At 42.3% G+C, this 16,866-nt stretch overlaps 1 protein-coding gene across 13 annotated transcripts in view; it reads left to right on the top strand.

Annotated features, from left to right (window-relative positions):
* LOC125465044 (adhesion G protein-coupled receptor B2) overlaps positions 1-16,866 on the top strand; it is a 687,705-nt gene that overhangs the window by 490,723 nt on the left and 180,116 nt on the right. The window lies entirely within an intron of this gene.

Raw genomic sequence — 16,866 nt, 5'->3', positions numbered from 1 at the left:
ACGCCACATTGGGCCAAGAGGACACCACGCCGGGCTGAGAGACGCTGGGATGGGCCAAAAAGCTGCAACTCGGGGCCAAGAGGCTGCCATGCCAGACCAGGAGACTACCTCACCAGATCAGAAGACAACCACACCAGGCCATGAGACTGTTTCACCAGGCTGGGTTGCTGCCACCACAGGCAGTACACTCACAATGCTAATAGGCAGGAAATTCCAAGATTTTGACCCAGCAATGTTGAAGGAACCAGTAATATTGTTCTAGTCAGGGTGATGTATGCCTGGATGGAAACTTCCAGGCGATGATATTCCTAGGTTGTAAGTTCGGAAAGAGCTGTCGGAGGACCATTGCTGAATTAGTGTATTGCATCTTGGAGATGGTAGACATTGCTGCAACTGTGCAATGGCGGTAGAACAAATAAATGTTGAGGGTGGTAAATGAGATACCAATTACATGGGCTACCACCTCTTGGATGTTGTCAATCTCTTTCATGTGCTTTTGGTGCTGCACTCATCCAGGCAAGTGGAGAATTTTTAATCACACTTCTAACTTGTGCCTTCTAGATGTTGGACAGAATAGCCTCGAATGTGTTTTTGTAGCCATATTCTTCTTGTTAGGAAATCCCTTAGATTAGAAGATAATGCTCTTGCACTCTGGTGCTGTGGTTCCTAAATAGTCCAGTTCTGGATATGCAAGCCCTCCCATAAATGGGACTTGTATTTGCTGAAGCTGGTTTTTGCCTGCTCCTTCTGCTATTTGCACTTGGCCTCCATGTGAACATTGGAGATGCGTGGAATAGATGGCTCCTTTTCAGATACTCCTGCAAAGAGGGCAGTCTTAGGCAAGAGACTCCCATGAATGAGTGAGGTAATTGCATTTATTTCAGAGAGGCTTTAATGACATCCTTGAAGTAGTTCTTCTACACTCCTGGTGACCACTTTCAGTGATAAAGTTCAGAGCAGAGAACTTATTTTGTAACTCTTACGTCAGGCATGCAGACGATGTCGCCCACCCAAAGCAGCTGATCAGCATTAACCAAAGACTGAATATTGCCATAGCATTAGATACAGTATATAAATGGCTGCTCCAGACAGTTTCTGGTTAATGGTAACCTACAGTATGTTGATAATGAGGATTCAGCAATGATAATTCCATTGAATGCTGGTGGAGATGGTCATTGCCTGCCACTTATGTGGTGCCATATGAATATTACTTATGCCATTTATTAGCCCAAGCCTGGATATTGTTCAGGTCTTGCTGCATATGAACATGAACTGCTTCAGCATTTGAGGAATTGTGAATGGTGTGGAATATTGTGTAAATATTGGGGAAAATTCCACCTTCTGATCTTATGGAGGGAAGGTCTTTTATGAACCAGTTGAAGATGTTTGAACTTAGGATAAGATCCTGAGGTAGACTTGTAGCAATGTCATGGAACTGAAATGATTGATCTCCTACAGTTACAAATATTTTCCTTTGAGCCAGATATGGCTCCAACCATTTCATATTTGTTCCTGTTGATTCCAGGTTTGCTACAATTATTCAATGCCTTATTTGGTGAAGTGTTGCCTTAATGTCAAGGTCAATCAATTTCACCTTACCTCTGGAATTCAGCAAGAAATCCAGGTGTGAATCAAGGCTGTAATAAGTTTGTCTGAGAGATATTTGAGGAACCTAAACTGAGTGTCTCTGATCAGGTTATAGCTGAGTAAGTACCGCTTGTTAGCATTGCCGTGATACCTTACCATCACGTTACTATTGGTGAGAGTAGAGTTTTGTTGAGGTAATTGGCCAAGGTTGGACTTGTTCTGCTTTTTTGCATACAGAACAGACATGCACAATCTTCCATGTATTTGGGAAAATGCCAGTGTTGTTCCTGTTTGGGTAAAGTCTGGCTAGAGACACAGCTCAAGTGTTTGATCAGTGAATCTTGTCAGGGCCCAGAGCCTTTACTGGCTCACTGCCTTCAGTCATCTCTTTATATCACATGCAATGAATCAAATTATCTGAGGATTGGTGCAGTATCTGTGACATTGAGGACCACCACAGGACGTCTTTTCAAGGATAACTAAGAATGAGCAGTAAGTGGTTACCCTGTTTGTGATGCCAAAATATTCAGGTTCAAATGTATTCCTATTAAATTTATTTTGAAAGCATATCTTCACATGAGCGCCACTACCGAGAAAGGCAATAATGGCTAAATAACAGAAATATCTTATCACACATCGATCTTCAATGTGCTTGGGTCAAAATCCTGGAAGTGTAATAATGTAATTGGAAGTGTAATATCCACTACTTCCTTGCTTAATGATAGGGCAAGCGGCAACAAATGAAAGACCTTCCTACTATCAGCCACCTTCAAAGTGTTGGTTTGAAAAAAAAATTATTCATGAGTGGTTTCAAATGAGATAAAACTTCAATATCCATTTAAGTGCAAAACTTACTATCACTTTGACTACCCCACCTTCTTTACTAAATTGTTGCTTCTGTAGTACCAAATGCAGGAAGTATATTGGCATGAGTTTCATGTGCTGATAGTTGAAGCCTTGTAGGGTAAACCCATCTGTCTTCCAATCCCACTCACATTATTCCTAATTATCTAGAATTTAAAATGAGTTGCAGTTCTGCAGCCACACTCTATGTTTATGTGAAAAATAGTCTTTTGTTCAGAGTGATGAATCACTTATTGCAACAAGAATTAAAATTAAAACTAATGTTCTGTCAAATGGATCTTGCTGTTAGGAAAGTGGAATTAACAAGACATTTCATTGTCAGTTTCCTGTTTCAAAACCAGTCTGTCTGTGTCTGATAATTGCTCAAATCCCTATTGGCCATCATTTGTAGAAATGTGTAAAATCCCAGCCCATTCTGCTGTTGCTTTTTAGCTGAAAATTACATTCTTGACAATTTCTATTTTAATTCCCAAGACCAAATGCCCTGTTGAAAAGAATTTGCACTGGTGAGATGCTGTTGTCTGTAAAGCAATTGTCATTCATCACTTCATTAGTTGACTTGATTGATCTATGCTTTTTCTTATTAGAATTCTGTCTCAAGTTTTCTTGGTTTTTCTGAGTTTATACCCACATGGAGAGAGAGGTAAAGGGTCAGAGTTGTTTTCAGTTTAAGATTCTGGATTGCTGTGGCTGCAGTGCACGTACAGATTTGTAACAAAATTCAGCTCAACCAAATTGGCAGATGTTCCCGAACTCAAAAACTCTATTTTATTTCAAAGTATCCTTTCACCGGATTGAAAACCATGTTGTTTTGCACAGTTAAAATGTGCAGCGTGTGCTTTTTTTTTTCCCAAGTTGCAATACTGTTCTCGTATTTTAGCTGTAGAACAACATAAGAAATTTGCATTTCTGTTTATAATCCAGAAAGAAAAATACAGTCCTTTACAGCACTAGTTTTTAACGTAATAGTGATTATTTTTTAAATTCTGAGTTTGTTACACAGTTAATTGAAAGGAAATCCCTGATAATTGCAATATCTATACAAACTATTTCACATGATTAGTTACAAAACAGAATGAATAGTCTGTATTCTCAGACTGCTAGATGAATTGAATATAAGCCATATTCTGTTTTGACATGTTCATAATCTTGTGAAGTGCAATATTTTGATCCAATGGCACTGCATGATAATAATGAAGATGGTTATAATCAATAGAAATTCTGAATCTATGCAGCAGTAAGCTGTGATTTATCACATTTTGAATGCTCAGTTGATCTGGGCAGTCAGACATATTGAGATAACACGATGTGAAGCTGGATGAATAGAGCAGGCCAGGCATCACCAGAGGAGCAGGAAAGTTGACGTTTCAGCTTGAGATGTGTCTCGACCCAAAACGTCAACTTTCCTGCTTATCTGATGCTGCTTGGCCTGCTCTGTTCATCCAGCTTCACAGCATGTTATCTTAAATTCTCCAGCATCGGCAGTTCCCACTATCTCAGTCAGAAATATTGAACTGTTTTCAGTGTGATATCGTTAATGTTCATGGCAGTGCATGAACATCCCACCACTGGTAAATAAGTCAAAACAGTAAAATAACAAATTGCTCCTTCATTGTTAAGTAGTTGATTGTGTCGTGTTTCTTTTCAAAAAACAAAAATAAATAAAACAAACCTCTGTGGAAGATGGAATCTTGGCTGCAGTCTAAAACTATAACTCTTATTTTAATGTTGCATACCCTACAAATGCCAAAATATTGTAGATATCACTGACTACTCATGGAAACTTCGGTAACAGAGTTAACACTCAGTATTCCCAAGTGGCCATTTTAATGCTTAGATTTCATGGGGTGTGCTTTATAATATGTGTGATCCATTTGGGAAGTGAAATTCATTCCATCAAAATTGATGGCTAATTTTTCACATCTTGTTTCCACTGATGTTTAGCTTGTTTGTTCATCCTCTTTAAGTGGAGTGATTTCCTGGTCTCACTATTATTTTAGATAACAAGATGTAGAGCTGGGTGAACACAGCAGGCCAAGCAGCATCACAGGAGCTTGTTATTTCGGATTCTCCAGATTCTGCAGTTCCTATGATCGCTCACTATTATTTTACTTGGTTTGAAATTAAACACCTTCTGGATGTGAGTTTGCTCGCTGAGCTGGAAGGTTAGTTTTCAGATGTTTCGTCACCATTCCAGGTAACATCATCAGTGAGCCTCCAATGAAGCGCTGGTGTTATGTCCCGCTTTCTGTTTATCTGTTTAGGTTTCCTTGTGTTGCCTAAAGGAGGCTCACTGATGATGTTACCTAGAATGGTGACGAAACATCTGAAAACTAACCTTCCAGCTCAGCGAGCAAACTCACATCCAGAACCTTAACCTGAGCTACAAATCTTCTCAAAACTCACTATTAAACACCTTTATAATATTTTTCCAATCAATGGAAAATAAAAAGATATAATGTATAACTTTGTCAATTGGTATTGTCCAATTTTCAGACCAAGTATGTCTAAGTTCTTTCGAAGAGAACAAGGTGTGTAACTGGATGAACACAGCAGGCCCTGCAGCATCTCAGGAGCACAAAAGCTGACGTTTCGGGCCTAGACCCTTCATCAGAAATGGAGGAGGGAAAGGGGATTCTGAAATAAATAGGGAGAGAGGGGGAGGTGGATGGAAGATGGATAGAGGAGAAGATAGGTGAAGAGCAGGCAGACAGGTCAAAGAGGCGGGAATGGAGCCAGTAAAGGTGAGTGTAGGTGAGTAAGGGAGGGGATAGGTCAGTCCAGGTAGGACGGACATGTCAAAGAGGAGGGATGAGGCTGCAAGTTTTGGGATGGGTTTGGGGCTTGAGGTGGGAGGAGTGGATAGGTGGGAGGAACGAAAGTTTAGAGAGGCGGGGACGAGCTGCGCTGATTTTGAGACGTGTTCAGGGGAAGGGAGATTGATACCATTGGGCTGCAGTCTTCCCAAGCGAAATATGAGGTGCTGTTCCTGCAACCTTCGGGTGGCATCATTGTGGCACTGCAGAGCCCCAGGATGGACATGTCGTCCAAGGAATGGGATGGGGAGTTGAAATGGTTCGCGACTAGGAAGTACAGTCATTTGTCGTGAACCAATGTAACTAAGGAAGAGGGATTTTTCCATATATCCTACAAAGAGGTAGGCATAGCTTGGGCCTATGCAGCGACCCATGACCACCCACTTTGTCTGTAGGAAGTGGGAGTTTCTGAAACCACACTGGCCATACCCCCACCTCTTCCTCTGTTACATCAATGACTATATCGGCGCCGCCTCATGCTCCCAGGAGGAGCTCGAACAGTTCATCCACTTCGCTAACACTATCCTCCCCAACCTTAAGTTCACCTGGACCATCTCTGATGCCTCTCTCTCCTTCCTGGACCTCTCTGTTTCCATCTCCTGCAACACCTGAAAACCAATATCCATTTCAAGCCGACTGACTCCCACAGCTACCAAGAATACACCTCCTCCCATCCACCTCCCTGCAAAAATGCCATCTCCTATTCCCAATTCCCTCAACTCCACCGCATCTGCTCCCGAGATGAGGCATTCCACCCCTGGACATCCTAAATGTCCGCATTTTTCAAGGACCACAACTTCAAAAACATGCTCAACTGTGCCTCTCGCATTTCCTGCAACTCATCCCTCACACCTCGTCCCCACAATAACAACCAAAATAGAATCCCCCTCATCCTCATGTACCCCCCCACCAACCTCCGGATCCAACGCACCATCTTCTGGCACTTCTGCCATCTGCAATCTGACCGCACTACCAAAGACATTTTTCCCTCCCAGCCCTTGTCTGCTTTGCAGAGGGACCACTCTCTCCATGACTCCTTTGTCCACTCCACACTCCCCACCACCCCTCCCACCCCCAGCACTTTTCCCTGCAACCGCAGGAAGTGCTATACCTGCCCCTACACCTCACTTCCATCCCAGGCCCCAAGAAGACCTTCCACATCAAACAGATGTTCACCTGCACATCTGCTAATGTGATATACTGTACCCGCTGTTCCCGATGTGGCCTCCTCTACATCGGGGAAACCAAGCAGAGGCTTGGGGACTGCTTTATGGAACATCTAGATAATGAAATGTGAGGCTGGATGAACACAGCAGGCCCTGCAGCATCTCAGGAGCACAAAAGCTGACGTTTTGGGCCTAGACCCTTCATCAGAAATGGAGGAGGGAAAGGGGATTCTGAAATAAATAGGGAGAGAGGGGGAGGTGGATGGAAGATGGATAGAGGAGAAGATAGGTGAAGAGCAGGCAGACAGGTCAAAGAGGCGGGAATGGAGCCAGTAAAGGTGAGTGTAGGTGAGTTAGGGAGGGGATAGGTCAGTCCAGGTAGGACAGACATGTCAAAGAGGAGGGATGAGGCTGCAAGTTTTGGGATGGGGTTGGGGCTTGAGGTGGGAGGAACGAAAGTTTAGAGAGGCAGGGACGAGCTGCGCTGATTTTGATGAAGGGTCTACGCCTGAAACGTCAGCTTTTGTGCTCCTGAGATGCTGCCGGGCCTGCTGTGTTCATCCAGCCTCACATTTCATTATCATGGATTCTCCAGCATCTGCAGTTCCCATTATCACTTATGGAACACCTACACTTGTTTTGCGACAAACGACTACAAACCAGTTGCGAACCATTTCAACTCCCCCTCCCATTCCTATACAACATGTCCACCCTGGACCTCCTGCAGTGCCACAACGATGCCACCCAAAGGAACAGCACCTCATATTTCGCTTGAGAACCCTGCAGCCCATTGGTATCAATGTGAACTTCACAAGCTTCAAAATCTCCTCTCCTCTGACCGCATCCTAAAACCAGTTCAGCTCGTCCCTGCCTCCCTAACCTCTCTTTCCTCTGACCTATCCAGTCCTCCCACCTCAAGCCCCACCCCATCCCCTACCTATCAGCCTCATTCCTCCTCTTTGACCTGTGCAACTTCCCTGAATTGACCTATTCTCTCCATAACTCCCCATCTACACCTACACCTACACCTCTTTGGCCTGTCTGTCTCCTCTCCATCTATCTTCTCCTTTATTGATCTTCTATCCGCATCCCCACTCAGAATCACCATTTCAGAATCCCCTTCCACTCCCCCATTTCTGAAGAAGGGTCCAAACCCGAAACGTCAGCTTTCCTGCTCCTTCTGTGCTTGGCCTGCTGTGTTCACGAGGCCCGAAACGTCAGCTTTTGTGCTCCTGAGATGCTGCTTAGCCTGCTGTGTTCATCCAGCTTCACACTTTGTTATCTTGGATTCTCCAGCATCTGCAGTTCCCATTATCACTCAACATCTTGCTATCTCAGGTTTTCAGGCATCAGCAGTTCCTACTATCTCTAAGTTCTTTCTGACGTGTTTCACATGATGTAACTTGCAAATTCAGAACAATGTCACAAAATTTCACCTTGTGCCAATAATAGGCAGTGTTGGTATAGGAAGATTCTTGATCTACTGCATTCCTTGTGCTATGGGTTTGCCCACAGAGTTACTAAGGAGGCAGTTCGAGGATTTTGCTTTGTTGACAGTACAAGAACAGTAACGACTTCAAGTCAGAATTCTCTGTGATTCATAGGCATTAGCTGGTCCCATACGCTTGCTATTCTTATACTTCAATCTACTTGTGGTCATAGTTTGATGCGTGCCTTTGAAGGAGCTTTGGAGAATCGCTGCAGAGCATCCGGTAGATTTGATTTGATTTGGTTTACTATTGTTGCATGTACCTAGGTACAGTGAAAAGTTGTTTTGTGTGCAGTACAAGCAGATCATACCATACAAAATGCATTTGGGAATAGAACAGAACAAAGAATACAATGTTGCAGCCGCCGAGAAGGTGCACAGAGAGCAAGATCAACATTAAATTTAAAGCGAGAGGTCCATTCAGATGGTATATGGTGTTGTATTTTTGCACTAATGGTGGAGGGAGTGATATTTTTAAATGTGAATGGAATGTTATTGAAGAGATGTATTTTTTTCTGAATGCTTTGGACTTCTTACATGTCGTTGGAGTAGCTTTCATACCAGCAAGTGTGAGTTATTCCATCATAGATATTTAACTCTGGTTGGTGTACAAACTTTGAGTAATCAGAAAGATAGTTGCTAGCCCTAGATTCCTAGCCTGTCACCTGCTGCTGTAAGCCATTGTATTAATGTCTCTGGCAGTGGAAATCCCCAGAATGTTGGTGATGGGGGAATCCAACTATAGTAATGCAGTGAGTGCACAGGGTGGGATGGTTAAATATTTTGTCGTTGGAGATGACACTACACTTCCTGTCACATGAGTAGCATGAATGTTACTTGCCACTACACAGCGAAAATTGAATATCGTCATAGTCTTTCTGAGGTGTTACAAATCAGAATGAATACTGGCAAGGATCTCAAGCTCTGACATGAAGATGGAGCAAAGATTATTAAGAAAGCAGCTGAAGATGGTTGAATCTAGGTCACTGCCCTAGAAACTCCAGCATTGATATTTTGGGAAGAGATGATTGGCCCAAACAACCATAGTCTTCTTGCCTTGTTTTAGCAATGAGTCCAGCCAGTGGAGGCAGTTTCTCTAATTTCCATTGACTTCCATCTACTTTTGGGCTCTCAGTCAAATGCTGTGTTAATATCAAGGGCAGTTATTCATCCCTTAATTTCTAGCAATTTTTACCCATGCTTGGACTAAGGTTGTAATGAAGTCTGGAGCCTGGTGGAACCTAACCTTAGCATTAATGACAAGCTTTTACTGAGCAAGTGTAAGTGCAAGCACAGTTTTGTAATGCTTTCTTTCATTTTGCTAATGATGATAAAAGAAAGAGTGAGTTGATTTGGAAGCCAAAAGGGTATTTATTCATGGAGGCTGATGTGTGGCCGTGGATTGAATGTACAATTTGAATCTGTAAAGAAAGTTCTTGTAGAGTTAAAGTAATTAAGACATTCAAAGGATTTTAAATTGATAAGAATGAGTTATTAGCTCGGCTTTCTGTACTGAAATTTCACAGGATACTGGAATCAACGAAGATGCATCAAGAGGACAAGAGAATAGCCCTAATTTTACAGCCTTCCTTGGATTCAGTATGATGTCAAAGGACTAGAACCTTGCAAACTATACCCTCCCGCCTGGCAACTACAGACTAGTTAGTTCAACCTTGATAGCGGGATACTTCCACAAATGGTCACTTGGGGCAAAGTTAATTGTTACTTGGACAAATGTGTGTTAATTAAGGAAACCCAGGACAGAAAAATCATGTTGAACTAACTTGCTTGAACATTTGAAGAGGTAACAGAGAGGTTTGATGGGTAATCCCATTGATGTGCTGTATCTGTATCTTACCTTCAAAAAAGCATTTGGTGACAACAGGCTTGTGAGAAAAGCTACAGTTTGTGTAATAAACAAAAATTTTGACATGGATTCAAAATTGTTTGAGTGACAGAACCAAGAGTTGTTTTGAGACTAAAGTAAGGTGTTAGTACTTTCCTTTTCCAGACATATAAATTAAAATGTGGAAGGTGATGGCCTAGTGGTATTAATACTGAACTGTTAATCCAGAGATCGAGATAACAGTCTGGGAACCCAGGTTCAAATCTTGGCATGGCAGATGGTGGAATTTGAATTCAGTGAAAAATCTGGAATTAAGTATCTAATGATGACCATGAATCGATTGACGCAAAATCCTATCTGGTTCAGTAATGTCCTTTAGGGAAGGAAACTGCCATCCTTACCCGGCCTGCCCTCCATATCCACAGTAATGTGGTTGACTCTCAACTGCCCTCTGGGCAATTAGGGATGGGCAATAAATGCTGCCTAGCCAGCAACGCCCTCATCCCATTAATGAATAAAGAAGAAAAAAAATCCAAGATGTTGGCGTACTGGGCACAATTTCAACATTTGTGAATCAAACTATGAAGTTTTGTGAGTTATGACATGGTAGTATAGAACTTCAAAACAACATAGGTTGATGGAATGGTTGAACAAGTGGAGAAGAAACTTGATGTGCAGAAATACAAAATGATTCATTTTGAGAGTAAGAATGCAGAGACAATACAAACTGAAGTGTACTGAAAGAGAATGTGAGAGCAAAGACACCTGGGCTTATGTTGAAGGTGACAGGACGGGTGGAGTGAGTAGTTAATAGCGCATACAGAATTCACCTAGGCTTTACTTTGATGATTGCTTCTCATTGTGTGTATTCTATACGTTGAAAGCCAGCATTTTGTGAAATGGCAATATTGTAACATTCAGCCAAGAATAGTTAGGTGGTAACATTTAATTTTGCCCTGTGATTGGACAAATACGAGCAAGGTTTATTGAAATTTTAGTTGGGCACTGAGGATAGTTCAGGGGTCACTGAAAAGAAGCTGGTGGTCACAAATAGTTGGAAGAGGGGACAGGTGCAGATTCCATGTTTAAGTGCTGATTTTAACTTCACTGAGTCTAGTTACACTGATCTAAACTGAGGGATTCTCTTATTCTATGAGTCTGTGTACTTGGGATCCCATGGAGAAGTCAAAATCAATTAAATAGCTCAATGTACTTGGGGTTCAGGAACTAGCACATGGAAAAATTTACTTTGCTGGAGCAGGTTCATGAGTGGCTCAAAATCCTCGGGGCATTTAATCAGCATTTCAGCCATGTCAGTGGAGTTGAAAGGCCATAGCAGTATTTACTTGAATCACTTGGGCAAATTTTGAAAAACAAGGGCAGTTTTTACATTGGTGATGCCAGCATTCAGTGAAGAGCTGGATTTTTTACCTGTGAGTAAGTGCTCAAGTGCACAAATTGAAGCATGGGGAAGAGTGGATCCAAGAAAGGCAGGTGATCAAGCATAACATTTAGATAGTCCATGACAGAGCAGCTTTTGAGAAGGAGGCTCAAGGCCAGATCAGCAAAATTGAAAATTACAGTCACCTTAGTTTTAATGAGACTTGATAACTCATTAAAAGGCAGGAAAGTGGAGTTGAGGCCAAGATTAAAGGTTTAGAGGGATATGGGTCAAACACAAGCAAATGGGACTAGTTTAATTTGGGAAATCTGATTTCAAGAGAGTCAGGGTGCAGAGCTGAGTATCGTGGCCATCACCAAGGAAAAGATGCAAGTAAAACTGATTGGCCTGAAGATGAACCAGATGGACTTCACCCCAGAGTTCTGAAGGAGATAGCTGAAGAGATAGTAGAAGCATTAGTGGTGATCTTTCCGGAATCTCTAGAGTCAGGGGGTGTCTCAGAGGACTGGAAAATTGCTAACGTGACACCCCTGTTTAAAATGGGAGTAAGGCAAAACATGGAAAATTACAGGCAGAGAGTGGGGATAATGGGGTCTTTCTCACGATGGCAGCTGGTGACAAATGGTGTTTCGCAAGGGTCAGTGTTGGGACCACAACTTTTCACTTTATACATTAATGATCTAGATGAAGGAACTGTGGGCGTTCTGGCTAAGTGTGCAGATGATACAAAGATGGGTGGAGGGACAGGTAATATTGAGGAGATGGGGAGGCTGAAGAAAGATTTTGACAGGCTAGGAGAATGGACAAGGAAGTGGCAGATGGAGTACAATGTGGGAAAGTGTGTGGTCATGCAATTTGCTAAGAAGAATGAAAGCATAAACTATTTTCTCAATGAGGAGAAAATTCAGAAGTCTGAAGTGCAAAGAGACTTGGGAGTTCTAGTCCAGGATTCTCTCAAGGTAAACTTGCAGGTTGAGTCAGTAGTCAGGAAGGCAAATGCAATTGTGGCATTTATTTTGAGAGGACTTCAATATAAAAGCAGGGATGTACTACTGAGGCTTATAAGGCTCTGGTAAGACCACATTTGGAGTACTGTGTGCAGTTTTGGGCCCTATATCTCACAAAGGATGTACTGGCCCTGGAGCGGGTTCAGAGGAGTTTCACGAGAACAGTCTCAGGAATGGAACGCTTAACATATGAGGAACGTTTGTGGAATCTGGGACTACCCTCACTGGAGTTTAGAAGGATGAAGGGAGTTCTAATTGAGACTTACAGAATATTGAATGACCTGGACGGAATAGGTGTTGGGAAGATGCTTCTTTTGGTAGGAGAGACTAAGACCCGAGGGCACAGCCTTAGATGTAAAGGGAAGACCTTTTAGACGGAGATAAGGAGAAACTTCTACAGCCAGAGTGTGGTGAATCTGTGGAATTCACTGCCACAGAAGGCTATGGAGACCAGGTCATTGAGTACATTTAAGACTGAGATAGATAGGTTCTTCATTATCAAAGGGATCAAGGGTTAAGGGGAGAAAGCAGGAGAATGGGGTTGAGGAACTTACCAGCCATAATTGAATGGTGCAGTGGACTTGATGGACCGAATGACCTAATTTCTAGTCCTATGTATTATGGTCTTACAATTTGACATGGACAAGTTGGACTGACAAGTGTGCTGTATGACACTGAGACTGTGAGATCGCTCTTGATTGTATTAAATGATGGAGCAGGCTTGAGGGGCTGAATTGCCTATTCCTGCTCAATGCTCTTATGTCATTATTCCATTAAATTCCAAGAAAATTGCAGCACGCTGCTGAGCAGAGGGACGTAGGTGTCCTTGTGCATGAATCAGTGAAGGTGGGATTGCAGGTGCAACAGATGATTAAAAAGACAAATGGAATTTTGTCTGGAATTTGCTGCAGCTGTATAGGGTTCTGGTGAGGCCACACCAACCAGGACCCGATACAGCTGCGGCATAGCCACACTGTTTTTAAACTCCATCCCTCGAGCAATGGCAGACAAAATTCCAGCAATTATCATGGGGGGTTTTAATCTACATATCGATTGGTCAAATCAGGTCGGTTATGACAGCATTGAGGAGGGCTTCAATAGAATGCACCCACGATAATTTCCTTGAACAATATGTAATATCCTAGTCTTGTCCCTTGTAATGAGGCAGGAATAATTAATGATCTCACAGCTAGGGATCCTCTCAGAAGGAGCGATCACAGTATGGTCGAATTTAAAATACAGATGGAGCGTGAGAAGGTTAAATTCAGTACCAACATCCTGTGCTTAAACAAAGGAGACTTTGAAGGAATGAAGAAGGAGTTAGCTAAGGTAGAATGGTAGCAAAAACTTTATGGTGGGTCAATTGAAGAGCAGTGGAGGACTTTCAAAACAATTTTTCACAGTGCTCAGCAGAAGTATATTCTAGTGATAAGGACGAACTGTAAGAAAAGAGAGAGCCAGCCGTGGACATCTAAGGAAATAAAGGAAAGTGTCAGATTGAAAAAAAAAACACATACAAAAAAGCAAATAGTGGGAAACTAGTAGACTGGGAAATCTTTAAAGGCCTACAGAAAGCCACAAAAAGTTATAAAGAAAAGTAAGATAGATTATGAGAGTAAACTAGCTCAGAATATAAAAACAGGCAGCAAAAGTTTCTATAAATATGGAAATCATAAAAGAGTGGCGAAGGTAAACATTGGTCCTTTAGAGGATGAGAAGGCCAGTGTAATAACTGGGAATGAGAAATAGCCGAGACATTAAACAGTTATTTTGTGGCAGTAATCACAGTGGAGGACACAAATAACATGCCAAAAACTAATAGCAAGAAGGTTACAGCAGGTGAGGACCTAGAAACTATCATTTTCACTACGGAGGCAGTGCTGGGCAAGCTAATGGGGCTAAAGGTAGACAAGTCTCCTGGCCCTGATGAAATGCATCCCAGGGTACTAAAAGAGGTCATAGGGGAAATAGCAAGTGCAGTAGTAGTTATTTACCAACTGGACTCTGGGGTGGTTTCCACAGATTGGAAAACAGCCAATGTGACACCACTGTTTAAAAAAGGAAGTAGACAAAAAGCAGGCCAGTTAGTTTAACTTTGGTGTGAGGAAAATGCTTGAATCTATCATTAAGGAAGAAATAGCAAGACACCTGGATATAAATTGTCCCACTGGGAACACCCAGCATGGGCTCATGAAGGGTAGGTCATGTTTGACTAATTTTGTGGAATTCGTTGAGGACATTGCTTGCATGGTGGACAAGGGGGAACCTGTGGATGTGGTGTGCCTGGATTTCTAGAACACATTTGACAAGGTGCCACACCAAAGGCTGCTACATAAGATAAAGTTGCACAGTAATACAGCTAATGTATTGGCATGGATAGAGAATAGGTTGACCAGTAGAAAGCAAAGAGTAGCCGTAAATGGGTGTTTTTCTGGTTGATGATCAGTGGCTAGTGGTGTGCCTCAGGGATCAGTGTTGGGATCTCAATTGTTTACAATTTGCATGGATGATTTGGAGTTGGGGACTAACTGTGACGCGTCAAAATTTGCAGATGACATGAAGGTGAGTGGTAGACCAAAGTGTGCAGAAGACACTGAAAGTCTATAGGGGGATATAGATAGTCTAAGTGAGTAGGCAAAGGTCTGGAAGATGGAGTACAATGTTGAGAAGTGTGAGGTCATCCATTTTGGTGGGAATAACAGCAAAATGGGCTATGTTTTAAATGGTAAAAAATTGCAGCACGCTGCTGTGCAGAGGGACTTGAATGTCCTTGTGCATGAATCGCTGAAAGTGGGATTGCAGGTGATTAAAAAGGGAAATGGAATTTTGTCTGCCATTGCTTGAGGGATAGTGTTTAAAAACAGGGACGATATGCTGCAGCTGTAGAGGGTCCTGGTGAGGCCACACCTGGAGTACTGTGTGCAGTTTTGGTCTCCTTACTTGAGAAAAGATATACTAACACTGGAGGGGGTGCAGAGGAGATTCACTCGGTTCATTCCAGAGTTGAGAGGATTGGATTATGAAGAGAGACTGAGTAGTCTGGGATTATACTTATTGGAATTCAGAAGAATGAGGGGAGATCTTATAGAAACATATTCTGAAGGGAATAGATAAAGTGGAGGCAGGGAGATTGTTTCCGCTAGCAGGCGAAACTAGGACTAGAGGGCATCACTGCAAAATAAAGGGAAGCAGATGTAGGACTGAGGTCAGGAGGAACTTCTTCACCCAAAGGATTGTGAATCTGTGGAATTCCTTGCCCAGTGAAGCATTGAAGCTACCTCACTGAGTGTTTTTCAAGGCAAAGCTAAATAAATTTTTGAACAGTAAATGAATTAAGGGTTATGGTGAGTGGATGGGTAAGTGGAGCTGAGTCTCAAAAAGATCACCCATGATCTTACTAAATGGCGGGGCAGGCTCGAGGGGCCAAATGGCCTACTCCTGCTCCTAGTTCTTATGTTCTTATTATGTTGATTAATGTTTTAGGGCGAGTTGCTTAGAAAATCAAGGGATTTCACTTGACTACATTTGATATTTAACAAGTACTTTAGCATATTTACCACATGTTAATTTAATGTGTTCGAAATAAGTTGTACCTGTAACAGATTGTATTTATAGTACTAGGCAACCACCAAGGCCCCACCTTCTCAACCTAGCCACTTCCTCTGAAGCATGATGACCCTCAGGTTAAACTCACCACCAGTCATATCTGTGTAATAAATCAGCTGTGACTACCAGTGACTTATACTTTCCAGCATGTATGATAAAGTGTGGTCCTTTGTGTGAAATCTTGTGGCTTCATACTGGTGGCATATTGCTTGGATATCACATTTTGTCTGAAAGCAATTGTTTGTTGATCTCAATTCAGATTATAACACAAAGATAATTGTCTGTTCTGGAATTACAACATAATTAATGGAGGGAAAGAATACAAAAAGAAGGAAATTATATTTAATTTGTATAGAACATTGGTGCCCCTCAACTGGAGTATTGTGTCTGGGTTATGAGTACCACGATTTAGGAAGGATGTGAAGGTGGTATTCATTTCAGCCCTGCCATTCCAACATGGGTTATTTTAGTTGTCTCTATGTACTCAGAGAGAAGAGCTGTGAAACCCTTGTAAAACATTGTAGGCATTGTTTGCACAATCCCTAATTATTTGATCGTCTTAACTTTTGAGGAGATTTATTCCTTTGGTTAAAAGGTCAAAGAAAATTGTGACCTGGAAGTTCATGTTGGTCTTTCTCTTGACATATATTGCTTCAGTTTTCAGGGCTAAATGAGGATCTACGATCCTTCGCAACCCTCTGTTTTCCAAAACAGCTGTATTAAAATCGGGTAGATTGTATTGCCACGGAATCAAACCGTATCCACTTGGGAACGGTTGGCAGATGCTCTGGTTTGATGCTGGCAGACTCTCGGCATTGAAACGATGATGGATTGATTTTTTATTCCTTGCTCGATTTAATCCCCAAACTATCCGCTGTTACTGATACTTCAGTCCGTAAGTACTTCGTTCAAGCAGCTTGAGTGGTGCCTGAATCTAGGCCATTTGCAAAGACATTTGCTGGTGAGAGGAGGAGAGAATCGATGGAGCTGTCGATCCATAGCCCAGGTAGATGATGACTGGGAGCGATCGTGGCTTTGGCGGCTCGGCTGAGCACTGAGCGAGTGCCGGTGAATGTTTTTATT

This window comes from Stegostoma tigrinum, chromosome 24 (assembly GCF_030684315.1).
Source record: "Stegostoma tigrinum isolate sSteTig4 chromosome 24, sSteTig4.hap1, whole genome shotgun sequence".
Classification (NCBI taxonomy): domain Eukaryota; kingdom Metazoa; phylum Chordata; class Chondrichthyes; order Orectolobiformes; family Stegostomatidae; genus Stegostoma; species Stegostoma tigrinum.
Note: the sequence above shows the minus strand (reverse complement) of the source record. Positions and strands in the feature narration are given on the sequence as shown.